The sequence below is a fragment of the Lissotriton vulgaris genome, chromosome 10 (genome assembly GCF_964263255.1).
Source record: "Lissotriton vulgaris chromosome 10, aLisVul1.2, whole genome shotgun sequence".
Lineage (NCBI taxonomy): Eukaryota > Metazoa > Chordata > Amphibia > Caudata > Salamandridae > Lissotriton > Lissotriton vulgaris.
Window position 1 is genome coordinate 826958783 of NC_141698.1, and position 14111 is coordinate 826972893.

The following is a 14111-nucleotide window of genomic DNA, read 5'->3' on the forward strand; positions in this document are numbered from 1 at the left end:
CCGAGGCACAAGATGGCTGCCAACACTTTCTGGTTCGGAGTGTTGACAGACTGTTGACAGCCAATTAGCATTCAGCTCGTGCTCGGAAAGGTACAGAGTACAGTAAGCTTACAGTAATCTAATAGTAAGCTGCTATAGATATATACATTTTTTCTCTTTTTATTTTCTCAGGAACTACTGGAGGGATTTACACCATTTAAACAAAAGGCCCTACTGCGTACCAGTCCCTACCATTTTACCAAGTTTGGTGTAATTCCGTTCAGCGGTTCGGGCTGTAGCCGTGACTAAACGTCCTATGGAAATTAACATAGGGAAAACACGTTTTGGGACCCCCCTTTTTTCTCAGCCCCCACTTGACGAATCCCTCCAAAACTTTCAGGGAAGCAGCGGAGCGGAGCAGGCCATCTTCTTTGAGAAATTCATGGACATTCATCAACCGGCGCCAAAGTTATTCCCAAAAGAATGTTGCGGATTTCCTATGGAAACTAGGTCCTAACTATATATACCTACTTGCGACCGCCAGTAGGTAATATATGAGTTGATAGCCAGAAGAGGGTCGAGGGTCTCTTCACTATATATAGGCTGTCAAAGTTGTTGTTACACAGGGTGAGATGCTGCTTTAACAGGTGCATCATAAGCTCTCTGTAGACCTGTAGGAGTAAGGAACGTGTTAGATCTCAATGTAGATAGAGTTCCATATAATCCATGCCCAGCAGGAGCAGGCCTTTTGGCTTCTCCTTTGTATTTCTTGCCTAGTGATGGTATTGTTACAGGTGCAGGAGCATAACACAGGCACCTGCAGCCCCTGTGGCACAGGATGACCCTCAAATATCCGGGGGGAGAGAGGGGGCTCAGAACTTCTAGGGGGCCCAGTTCAGCTCAGGCCAAAACATATCTGTGAGAAACAGGAATCTTAGGGGCCTTGCATCATATTTTGCGGGGGCATCCTTTTGTGTTATGCCACTGTACAGTTGTTGGGCTGGCCAATGTAGATCTTCATTGTTCTTTCCCGGTTGCTGGTGTGCTGAGTTGACTAATTTATGGTGATGCAGGAGAGCAGAGAGTATCAGTGGTGGTTTCGGAACATGTTGAAGATCATGTCCAGTTTCTTAACTTTAGTTTTTTTATGGGTAGCAGAATGAGGGTACCCATTTGGGGGACACTGCTGTAACTGTAATGGTAGTGAGCAGAACATTGACTCTGTCAAAATCAAAAAAGGATCAAGGTTTGGGATCTGAAGTGTTAATCTTGAAAGATTCTTCACTCTAAAAAGAAGAGTGGGATCGTGCCAGGTGGTTAGAAAAGTCTTTGCTATGTGGGTCTTGAAGGTGATGCTCATATCAATGAACGATCCTAGACATTTGATGCTCTTGGTGATTTGTGTGTTAAAGCCATCGAAAGACATTGCACTCAGCCATGCTGACAATCGCTCTTTCTTTCTGTCATTGATAATGTACGCAGACTTAATCTTTAAGTTGTTGTGCTTTAACATTGATTGTGAAAAGAAGTTTTCCAGATGGTCAGTGTCACTTCAGGAATTCCACAGATGATAGAAAAATGCTAGAGATATGCTAGTATTTGGAAGAGTTTGTCAGGGTGGTGTATTTTCAGACAGGAGGTAAATGATTAAATGAAAATACTACTAAACCAATTGGAAAGTGAGGATATTAAGTGAGGTTTGTTGGTTGGGGGTTTCAAATGTTTCTGAGAGTTTGAGAAAGACCAGGTGACAGGAATCACCATAGTCCATGAACTGCAGTTCGTTATCAATCACTAAGGTGGTTGCAATCTCTGTGCTCTATTGTGGACTAAATCTAGATTGATATTTTTAATCAAGAAAATTGTTCTTGATTTTCACACGGTGGTGCCCAGTGACAGTTTTTTCAATCATATTACCTAGGAACAGACGGATAATGGGAAGGTTGTTTGTGGGATTGTCAAGGTTGACCGTCGTCATTAATGGAAGGTCTCTGTGGCTTTGAGATTCCTTGAAAAATGCCTTGGGGAAGTTCTTCTGATACGTTGTGGTCTTCAATGTCCCAAGACTTCTAAATTCTATCAGTGTAAAGTATGCTGCCGTTGGTTCATTTGAAAGCATTGCAGGGAGGTACCAGGGTGATGGTTGTTTCTTCTTTAATGTTGATGGTAGTCAGAATTTTGGCATTTTCTCCTTTAAAAATTGCAAAGGGGACAATGTAAACTCCTCACTTAATGGAAGGTACAGCCACCAGATTTTTTACTTTAGTGTGTCAGTGACGGAACCTACACCAACTCAGTGGATGACATACTCCTCAGACAGCTAGATGGAGTAAGGGCCATCAGAGGTTTGGCCATTCGATGGGCCAAGGCATTTAGAGAAGGTGAGTGGGTGGACAAACGGCCTGTTTTTACAATCATTGACCGCCATGAAAAACCTGGCAGTAAGGGGCAGTAAAAATATTTTAAAACCCTCACACCAAGGGAGAAAGGTCCCATGGCGTGGGAGTTATTGTTTTTTTTTTCCAAACACAAATCTCGCCTTAAGAGTCAATGCCTTTGTCTGTAGTAAATTTCCAACCTTTTCCAGTATGGAAAGAAATTGGAGAGGATTTGCTGAATACCTTTATACCTGTCAGATTGTGAGTGTGCACAGCCTCACAGACATTCCAACCCTGGAACAACCCACACAGGCCCAATTTGCAGATTTGCTCAAATCCTGATATATATAGATGAGCCCTAACTAATGAAAGAGACTGTTACCAGAGGTCTGGCATAATGAGAAAGCTGCCATAATTTGTGAAAGTCACAAGAGGATATTTTTACTGGACAGGTGGGTTCCTGAAGCATCGAGAGCCACGTCATTTGGACAAATATTGGTTTTTTTTAACTCCACACACCCATGGGCATTTCAATCTGGGGCAGGAACTATCCGTATAACATTCTTTTTTTTTTATTTCTAGAAATCAGGGACTATTTTCCAAACTACAGCCTTCATAAAAAGATCGAAAGTTATTTACTTCTCCTATCTTTAGCCTCTTTGTACAAAGAGATATTACCATATTCACACAAACATATCAATGTTGGCAGAGAGTAAACCGGATGATTAAATCAGGTGGGCAGGCTGACGGGCACATTAGTTTAACAATCCAGAAACACAATTTTTTTCAAGGCAGCCCTTGAGAGCATTCACAGTATCCTTACATTTGTGCCTCTGAGGACCCAGCTGTAGCATACATTTTTTTACTCTATCATCAACGTGGTTTTTCACCCACAGAGAGATTACGTTTCTGTGCATTGTTTTCCACACTCAACATCTGCTGATAAGGCATTTTCAAAGTATTTGCTGAAATGACTAGGAAAAGCTTAGCCTCCAGATCCTAGAATGGTCTTCTTCCAAGAAGCAAGATAGAATAGTTTTTTGTGCTGTCACAGTTTTTAGGAACCTGATAGTCAAAGGCTGGAATTAAAAAGAAGTGCCATCATTGCTGGAGTGGTGAAGGGACTTCAGTAAATCACAGACATTCGAGCTCGAGGTATCAGATCCAAAAGGGGGACTGGAGAAATATTAAAATGATGCAGGCTTTTTTTTTTTACAAGAGTGTGTGTTCCCCATTTTTAGTAGGCAAAGTTGAGCTTTGAGGCTGAGCGTATTCTAGGGCTGTAGATCAAATATATAAATTTTGTATTAGGAGATGTCTTATATATACATAATTTTGTATGACATATAAGCAACACATTTTGAGAGACATGGGTTAGTACCTAATACATATTATTTCAACAACTAAAAAAACAACTTTAAAAACCCTTAACTTAAAAAATAAAGACAACATCGACTTGCTAGGAGAGTGATTGAAGATATGCTGGAGACATCTATACATTTTGTTGCTGGTGACTGAGAAGCAGGATCTGAAATGTCAGGGGCTCACCATTGGTCTGCTTTATGTGGTTGAATGAAGCTTTTAAACTGCCATTGTAAGCTGCGCGATTTGCCACAAAAAAACGCATTTTTTGAACTAAGTGACGTCTTTGAGGAAGTCCCGAGAAAGAACTTTATGACAACATCATCAATGGCTGGAATGGATTCAAAGATGAGTGGCACCTTGACAGATTTTCAAAGGGAGTCCTGCTTTAAAGACTCTACATCGCAGTTATGTGCACTCCGAATATGTTTATGTGGAGATGAAGGCTTTATGTTTCTCTTAAGCAGAATAACATTGTGAATGAACGAAGTGGATTTATTTATAGTAAGTCTTACACAGATGATTGTGAAATGTTTACCTCTTTCAAGAGATTTCGTACAGGCGGACCCTGTCCCACTAAAGTAGCAAAACATATTCAGGCATATGCATCAAAGTAAATACCGGTCGCAAATGGGCACATTCTCAGAATCTGCCCCTTTGCTCCCGGTATTTTTGCATTTGGGATCCATCATCCCAAATGCAAAGGCCCACATGCATCAAAGTGATTTGCATTCGCAAACAGTGCGAATCGCAAAATTCGGCCGTTTGCGAGTGCAAATCTTTGTTTTGGGATGCATTAACCTTTTTGGCTTTTTCACAATTTAAGAAATCGCAATTTATTTGCGATTTCATTTAAGAAATCGTAATTTTGCGATTTCTTAAATGCAATGCATCATCTGAAAAAATGTGCGAATTCGCAGATTAGAAGTGTTAAATTAGCATGAAGTCAACCTTCATGCTAATTTTAGAAAAGTGTCAAAAATGCACAAAAGTGCATTTTTGACATTTTCATTTTACACTCACACATGCCCTTGGGCATGTATGTGTGAAAAATGGACTGTATGTTACATTTCAGGGGTGCAGGAGGGGGGTCCTTTGGACCCCTCCTGCACCCTAGAAATTGCATTCTCATTTTGCGATTCCTTAATTGCGAATCGCAAAATGAGAATGCCTTCCCATTGATTCCTATGGGCCTCTAGGCCCATAGGAATCAATGTAAAGGGATTCCTTATTTGCGATTCGCAAAATTGGAATTCGCAAATAAGGAAAAAAAGGAAATCGCAAAAATATATGCGAAATTTTAATGCATAGGTATTTGCGATTTCTAAATTGCGATTACTTAATATTTGCAATTTAGGAATCGCAAATACCAACAATTATGCATGTGGGCCAAAAATCGCAATTTAAGGAATCTCTAAATTAATGGCCCACATGCATCAAGGTATTTAGGAGTCGCAAACGGTGCGAATCGGTAAATTCGTCCGTTTGCAATTCTTAAATATCTTTTTTGGATGCATCAAACATTTTTTGGAAAATCGCTATTTTTAGCGAATTCCAAAAATGCGATTGCTTTTAAGGAATCGCAAATTTGCGATTCCTTAAAAGCAATGCATGATTGCATTTTAAATTGCGAATTCGCAATTGGGGGTGCAAATTACCACGAGGTTGAACCTCGTGGTAATTTGCGAAAAAGTTTGAAAATGCTCAAAATTGCATTTTAAACACTGTAATGTTACAGACACACATGTCCTTAGGACATGTGTGTGTGAAACATGCACTTAAAAATGCATTTCAGTGGTGCAGGGGGGGGTCATTTGGACCCCCCCTGCACCCATGTAATGCATTAACATTTTGCGAATCGCAAACAGAAATTCGCAAAATGTCAATGCCTTCCCATTGATTAGTATGGCCCTTTTGGCCCATAGGAATCAATGGGAATTGCGAAATCGCAAATTAGAATTCGCATAATCCTTGCGATTCGGTAAAAATTGCGATTTTCACCGAATCGCAAAAATTATGCGAATAAATTAATGCATCCCATTTTGCGATTCCTTATTTGCGATTCCCTATTTTTCGCAAATAAGGAATCGCAAAATGTCCCGATGAAGCATGTGGCCGGAGATTCCTTAAATTGCGATTGCATTTAAGGAATCCCAAATTGAGATTCCTTAAATGCAATGCACGAAAGTCAAAAAAATAGCGAATTTGCTAATAGGAGTAGCAAATTACCATGAAGTTGAACTTCATGGTAATTTGCTAAAACTTTTCAAAGTTTCATGTTGCGCACACACATGCCCATAGGGCATGTGTGTGCAACATATATGCAGAGATAAATTTCAGGGGTGCAAAAGGGTGTCATTTTGACACCCTTGCACCCTTGAATTTGCGTCAGCAATTTGCGAGTACCTACTGGTACTCGCAAATTGCTCATGCAATCTCCCATTCATTTCTTAATTGCGACTAGCAATTTGCGAGTAGCAGTAAAGGAATGTTTAGGAATCGCTATTTTAATAGCGATTCCTACATGCATAGGCTTTTGCTATTCCTAAATAGCGATTCCTTAAAAATTGCTATTTAGGAATAGCAAAAGGCTACGTTGTTGCATCTGCCAGATTATGATTAATGAGCAGCTCATCTGTATGTTTCTGTACCCGTCCTTTGTGTCTTCTATTAACAAGTGCCACCTTTTAAATGACACCTGGCTATGACTGCTTGTCACACAGGTAGATGCTGAACTCATGGTGGGGGAGACAGAAGGGCATTAAAACGTAATGTGTGCACCATTTATTACTGAAGCAGAGCCTTATGCTGAAGGAAGTGCACATAGCGCCAAGACAAGCAACACAAATTGACAAGCGTGGAGAATCACGACGCGCGCACATAGGACCCGGCCTCTCCGGACCCCGCCCTGCTCCTGGTCTCTGGTGATTGGTCGGGCGGACGGCCCAATCGGCGTCCGACCGACCCATTTCCACTCTGGCGATATCGCGTGACCCGAGTGTCAGGGGGCGGAGACTTTGGGCCTATTTAGGGTCAACTCCCTGTGTCTGGGGTCTCTGTTCCCGCTATCACTCCTGGATTCCTGACTGCACGCCGGCACCTGGCCATTCTCGAGACCCAGGCCGGCTTTCCGAAATTCTAGAAGCAGAAGGACTGAGCATCGTTCGTGTAGCCAGGTAAGGGGTCGAGTGCCTCGGGGGCCTCGTGGGCAGCCGTGAGTCACGGTGGGTGCAGGGAAGTGATTGGAGTGTCGCTGCCTTACGGGGCTTACGGCTGTGTGCGAGGGTCTTCGTGGTGCAGGCTCCTGCCGGGCGGCGTGAACGGTGCTTAGGAGTGTGGGATCAGGGAACTCAGGGCGCGTTAGGTGCTAGAGCGAGGCAGTGCGAAGCGCGCAATAGTTAGCATGGCGCCAAAGAAGGGTGGACAAAAGTGAAAGGACTCTGAACCTGAATTAGCACAGCTCATGAAATTGCTGCTAAAAAAGTTGAGCAAGGAGACCCCCGATAGCGGGGATGAGAGTGATTCTTCTCGGGGGGAGCAGCCAGAAGTAGTAGAGCGGCCGCGCAGGGGGGTGCGACCGAAGGCTGCTTGTCCGCCATTGAAGAAGAAGGCCAAGGCGCAGCCAAAAAGGAAAGGGACGAAGAGTAGGCCTAGCCCTGCCGGGGGGAAACAGGACGAGGGATCAGTAGGTCCCGTCCCCACTCCTCCGTTAGATGCAGAGCGGGTTCTTCCTTCTGATCCTGAACCGAGTGTGGTCACACCAGTGGACCCAGTGGGGTCAGTCTTATCTGAGATTAGGGAGTCGCTGAGGGCGTTGGCTCCGGGAGGCGCAGTACCATTAGTCACGGTCCCTCCGGCACCACTCCCACCGCAGCGGGTGGCCGCAGTGGCAGCCGCTGGCGATCCGTTGGATAGCTTGCTGGCGTCAGTTTCCACTCTAGTGGGCCAATTATCAGCCCCTGAAAGGGTATTAGAGAGAGGGAGCGCTGGGGCGGCAGCACTGTGGGTGCCCCCGCAGGTCACAGAACAGGGCGCATTGCAAGATATTCAGAGGCAGTTGGCGCTGTTAGTCGAGTCGCGCAAAGCGTTGCCCAGCGTAGCGATTGGAGCACAGCCCCCCGCGACAGCGATAGCGGTGCCACCTACAGGAGGTAAGCCTAGTGACACCACGCTAAGGAGCAGCGAGGTGGGAACTAGTCAAGGGAACGTGTTGTCTCAGTCAGGGATGTTAGCTACGCATGTGAGCACGGAAATGCGAGAGAAGATTTGGAGAGGTGCCTACGTAGATATATTCTCCCTTATCGGGCTGAAGAGGCGAGAGGAGGATTACAAAGACAGGGATGGGAAAGATCACTCCTTCCGAGATCAGAGACCTAGGATAGAGGAGACTATAACCAACTGGTTGTTCGGCTTTCACGTCTATGCTACGGTGTTGTTGGAAAAAAGGCCAGAGTTGGCGATTCCGCTGGTGTTTTATACTAATAAGATTGTAAAGGCGCATGCCACTCAAGGCGGTTCTGCCTGGCTGACATACGATAGGGAGTTTCGCTGGGCGAAGGAAGAAAACCCCTCCATTTGTTGGGATCAGGTTGAGGTCAATGCTTGGTTAGAGAGCGTAAGCAACAGGGAACAACCGGCTAGGCAGCACTTTCGGACTTCCCAGGGAGGGCCGGGCGAGAAGAAAGGTACATGCTGGTCATTTAATGGTAAAGGGTGCACATGGCCCCCTGGGCAGTGCAAGTTCAAGCATGCCTCTGCTTACTGCGGTCACCAGTCCCATCCTGAATCTAAATGCAATAAGAAAGCCAAAGAACGGGGGGGCAACGCCCCTAAGGATATCAAGCCTCCCCAAGTCTAATCTGCCTACTCCTGTCGACATTGAGAAACTAATCTTTTGGCTGGGTAGGTATCCGGATAGGGCAGCTGCCAGGATGTTGTTTGAATGTTTTTCCAGCGGTTTTCGTATACCAGCATCGCAAGTCCCTCCTATTACTCAGTGTAGGAACCAAGTTTCAGCAAGAACCCATCCCGCAGTAGTGGCCACAAAAGTAGAGAAAGAGCGGGCTTTAGGCCGAGTAGCTGGCCCGTTCCCGGACCCTCCCTGGGAGAGCTTTGTCTGCTCCCCTTTAGGAGTGGTGCCCAAAAAAGAGCCGGGTCAGTTCAGAATGATCCATAACTTATCCGCACCAAAAGGTGCATCGGTAAACGATGCCATCGACCCGGCGGAGTGCTCAGTGAAGTACTCATCCTTTGATGCCGCTGTTCAGAAAGTGAGGGAGCTAGGCCGAGGGGCATTGCTGGCAAAAACCGACATTGAGTCAGCGTTACGCTTGTTACCGGTACACCCTGAGGATTACCACTTGTTAGGCTTTCAGGTCCAACAGCAATTTTACTACGACAGATGTATGCCTATGGGTTGTGCGGTCTCCTGCAAATACTTTGAGACCTTTAGCTCCATGCTGCAATGGGTGTTTTCGCAAAAGTCAGGATGTACGGATGTGGTGCATTACTTAGACGATTTCATGGTAATGGGCCCTGCATCGTCTGATGCCTGCGCATTGGCCCTAAGCCAGCTGGTGGCGATGTTAAAGGAATTTGGGGTGCCGCTGGCACCGAGCAAGACAGTCGGCCCGGACACGTGCATGTCCTTCCTGGGCATTGAAATTGACACAGTAGCGGGTGAATGTAGATTGCCAATGGATACAGTAAAGGCCTTTTCCCTAGCCATTGAGGTAGCATTGGCGTCTCAAAAGGTGACATTGCACCAGTTACAAGTGCTTGTGGGACAGTTGAACTTTGCTTTGCGGATCATTCCCATGGGACGCCCTTTCTCGAGGTCTATAGCCAGAGCGATGGTGGGTCTTACCCAGAAGCATCACCGGGTGAGGTTAAAAGCAGGGGTGAAGGAGGACCTCAAGGTGTGGCGGGTGTGGCGGGATTTCCTGGCAGATTTCAACGGGCGGGTAGTGTGGCCCGCCCCACCGGTGTCCAGTAAGGAGTTAGGATTATACACCGATTCAGCTGGTAGTGTTGGTTTTGGGGCAATCCAGGGCCCTGCCTGGTGTGGGGCGGTCTGGCCAGCGGAGTGGCACTTAGAAGGCTTGACTAAGAACTTAGCCTTTTTAGAGCTCTTTCCCATCTGGGTTGCAGTTACGGTGTGGGCAGAGCGCTTCAGGGACAGGGTCGTGACCTTCTGGTCGGATAACATGGCAGTGGTTTGGGTTATCAATCGGCAAGGGGCGACTTGCCCACACGTGCTGAGGTTGCTGAAGTTGTTGGTGTTGGCATGCTTAAAATTGAATTTGACTTTTAAAGCTGCGCATATACCTGGTGTTGATAACCATGCTGCTGACGCTTTGTCTCGTTCCAAGTTGCAGGACTTCCGGAGGTTCCACCTGGAGGCGGAAGAGCGCATGACGACGTTCCCTACGTCACTGTGGAAAATTGGAGCCCTGCTTTAGCGGGGCTGGTAGGTGCCACTCCGAGTGATCGCACCAAACGCGCATATCAGTCGCAGTTTAATGTTTACAAAGCATTTGTTGAAAAGTCGGGGGGGAGAGGGTCTTCTCAATTGAAACGATGTACGCCTTTTTACAGGTTCTGCGGGATCAGGGCAAAACAGTGTCCTACGCTAGGGCTTCCCTGGCGGCGATAGGCTTCTTTGCTAAATTGGCGGGGGAGCGGGATCCTGGGGCTTCATTCTTGATCAGGAAGGCCTTAGCGGGATGGGCCCGATTAGATGGGACACGGCGGGACTGTCGTAGGCCGTTGGATCTCCCGACCTTGATTGATATTTTGGGGGTACTGCCTGTTATTTGCTTGTCTCCATTCGAGGGAATCATGCTGGGGGCGGCCTTCTGCCTGGCCTTTTACGGGGCCTTCCACCTGGGTGAGATTGTGGGGGCTTCCAGAGTAGATCACGGGGGGGGGGCCTGCAGCTCAACGATATCTCCATTTCCCCGGGGGGGCCTAGTGGTGCGGTTGAGACGGTCCAAAACAGACCAAACAGGGAAGGGGGCCAACATCCATTTGCGGCCTGCCCCAGGGATAGCTGCCTGCCCCGTATCCCGTATGCAGGCGTACCTAGCCCGACGCCCAGCAGGGGGGGGATCGGCTCTTTGTGTCCACGAAAACGGGGATTGCCTGTCTCAATACCAATTTAGGGCAGTCTTTGGGTTGGCCCTGGGGAACCTGGGATTGGGAGCAGCGGGCTATTCTTCTCATTCCTTTAGGATTGGCGCCGCAACTTTAGCGGCTGGGGCAGGTCTGCCTCCAATCATGGTGAAAGGTGTAGGTCGCTGGACCTGTGATTGCTACAAACGATATGTAAGGCCTGAATTATTGTGATGCATATGGGTGCATTGTCTAACGGTTCCATCTCTCTCCTTTTTGATTAGTATGCCTGCTTCCGTGGTATGGGTAATCGGGCACTCTTTCGTGCGTCGCGCGGCGGTGCGCTTGCAGCAAAGAGAGGTGGTGAAACCGGCCGCATTGGCGAGACCGAATTCGTATGGCATGGCGTTGGAGGGATGCGGATCCGACACTTGAGGTGGATCGTCGAGGAGCTCAGGGCACGAGAGCATAAAACGCCGGATTGGATTATCCTGCATTTGGGAGGCAACGACATGGTCGACAGGGGGCGCTTGGCTGTCAAGGCAGCCCTACTAGCAGAGTTTGCCTGGCTGGGACATGTGTTCCCATCAACGAAATTAGTCTGGTCTGGCATGATATCGCGCAGGGCATGGGGCCCAGGAGTGCGTCCAAGATCTTTGAAACTCTCGGTGAGGCGATTGAACGGCGAACTAGCAAGGTTGTGCTCAGTGAAGGGCCGCCTGCGCTACCTCCAGCACCGGATGATTTCCGGAGAAGCAATGTACCAGCAGGATGGGGTGCATTTGTCGGATTATGGAACTGATACGTTTATCCAAGAACTCTGGTCATTTATTCTGAACGCAGGTGGGGAGGGTGTCAGACCTGTGGGCCTTGGCCACCCTTGTGGCGGAGAAGAGACCTGCGATCAGAAAATAGTGGCTAAACAAGATGGATGGGAGCCCGCATGCCGGGCTCTATAGGCCAGCTCTGAGGAGGGATATGGCAAGCTCTCCACTGGGAGGAAGTGACCACCGGCTGGGGAGGCTAGATTTCGAGCCTCCCGGGCAACTCCGGGCAGCCTGGTGGTCGAGAGGTGGGCCCCGGTAATGGCGGACAAGGATAGAAGGGCGGGACCCACCACTCTAAGGGGCAGGTGCACGGCACTTGGCGTAGGATACCCAGTTGTGAGATGCGAACCAGATGGTGTTCCTCCCTTAGGGTTGGGAAGGTGATGGAGCTGATATGCTCATGGAGCTGATATGCTCATCGAGCTGATATGCTCATAAATGTAGTTATGTTATAACTTGTGATTTTGATATGCATGTTATTGCTTGTCATGTTTATACAATGTGTGAATAAACATGGCCTTTTTAACCCCACCTGAATCTCTGGTGATTTCAAATGTGGGGTCTTGCATATCTAGGGTTGTTGGGCGGCGGGGGCATATCTGAAGGGTACGGGTCCTAATGAACTTGTGGAGAGAATGAATCAGAGCAGCCAAATTCGTATGTTAATTTTTCTTATTGCTGTATCAGATTATCACTGAGTATAATTGAATGTTCATCGTAGAAAACAAGTTTAGTTAAGATGGATAGGATTTAAAATGTGATCATGGATGGAGGATGCTTGGAAGGATGTGCTGTGGTACCCAGAGACAATTAGCATGACAGGATCTCAAGTGACAATTTGCTGATATACCTTCTTTATGCCATAATGCTTTGAAACGTAAATGCCAGATTTCCAGACTAAGCAAGTCAGCTAAAAAGGAAAATAGACTTGTGTGGATTGTAAGTATGGGCGGAAAATTTGTCCCACTCGCGGAATTTGCGAATTTTTGGCAATTTTGCGATCCGCGAATCGCGCAAAATTGCCAAAAAATCCGCAATTTTCGATTTGGCAGATTTTTTTTCTTGTTTGCGCTTCAATACAATCTCACGCACGCAGCATTGACTTACCATGATTCTGTGTTCGCGGATGAGTTTTCCGCCCTGTTTGCGTGTTCTGCCAGATTTTGGTAGCAGGCCGAGCGACGCCGTGATCGCGAACATATCATTGCGACCAAAAACAGGAAATTACGAACGCGAACACGTCATTGCGACCCAAAACAGGAAATTGCTAACGCGAACACGTCATTGAGACCCGAAACAGGAAAAAGGCATCGCGAGCAGGCTGGAGCAGGCTGGTTAAGTTGAAACAACATGTTCGCATCCGTTGCGACCGCATGCGCAAGTTCTCGTTCCCGAACTTGTAACAGAATCTCGCGAACTCACAAAAAAAATAATTTGCAAGCTCGCAGAATTTGGCGGATTTTTGCGAATCGCGATTGCGAATTTGCGCGAATTTGCGTATCGCGAATTCGCAAATTCCGCCCATGCTTAGTGGATTGTTCATCGAGCTCACGTAGTTTTCTTGATTCGCTAAATGTTGCATTACATGAATTATGCCATGCAGGACTAGTTCAAACAGAAAATGGCTCACAGAAGACATTTTCCACGAAACAAATCTCTTGCTGGTACCTCGGTTGACATTTTAAAAGTGGCAACACTGCAAGCTCAATTGGCTGCTGTTGGGGAGGGTGAACACAATGGAGATAATGGCAGATAGAGCAGATAGTTTAAGAAGGACATTCATGCATAAAAGGCGTAAGACCCTATATGGAATCATTCCTGAAAAGCTTTATCAAGACGAGAATACAGATGAAAGGCATTGTAAGCCATTTAGTAGATTGTCAGAAAGCAGTCACGCTCAACTTAGAGGCACTATGTACATTATTTATGCAGTACTTAAATAGTATTACAGTGAAACACAACACAGGAAGAATTTCTATTTAGATCAATTGAGGTTATTTTCATAAATAAAATGACATCAAAACAACAAAATTCAAATCAGTAGACCGAAGTAATTTGTTTTAAAATGTTTTAGGAAAAATACAACCAAAAGTTGCAAAGCGCCAACTGCAGGTATCTGGTTGCTCCAAACCAAGGCACAGTTATAAGTTCAGGCTAACCACAATGGAATGCAAGCTGGATATAGGGCCAGTTTCACCCCGTTGGAGGTTTTACCTACTGATTTCGGTAAAAGGGTCACAGTGGTGTGGTGTGGCTCACTAGTTAGAGGCGGCAGACCTGGAAGCAAAGGTTGGCCCGGGACCAGGGTTTGATTCCCGACGCGGCAGGGTCTTGGGCCAAGGTCAGCGGACTCGATAATTCTCATCTTGGTGCCTACTCCAACCATGGGTCCCACTCAGCAACTCTGGGCAATAGCTTGCTTAATCTCTACTGACGGTCCCATCAGCTTGTC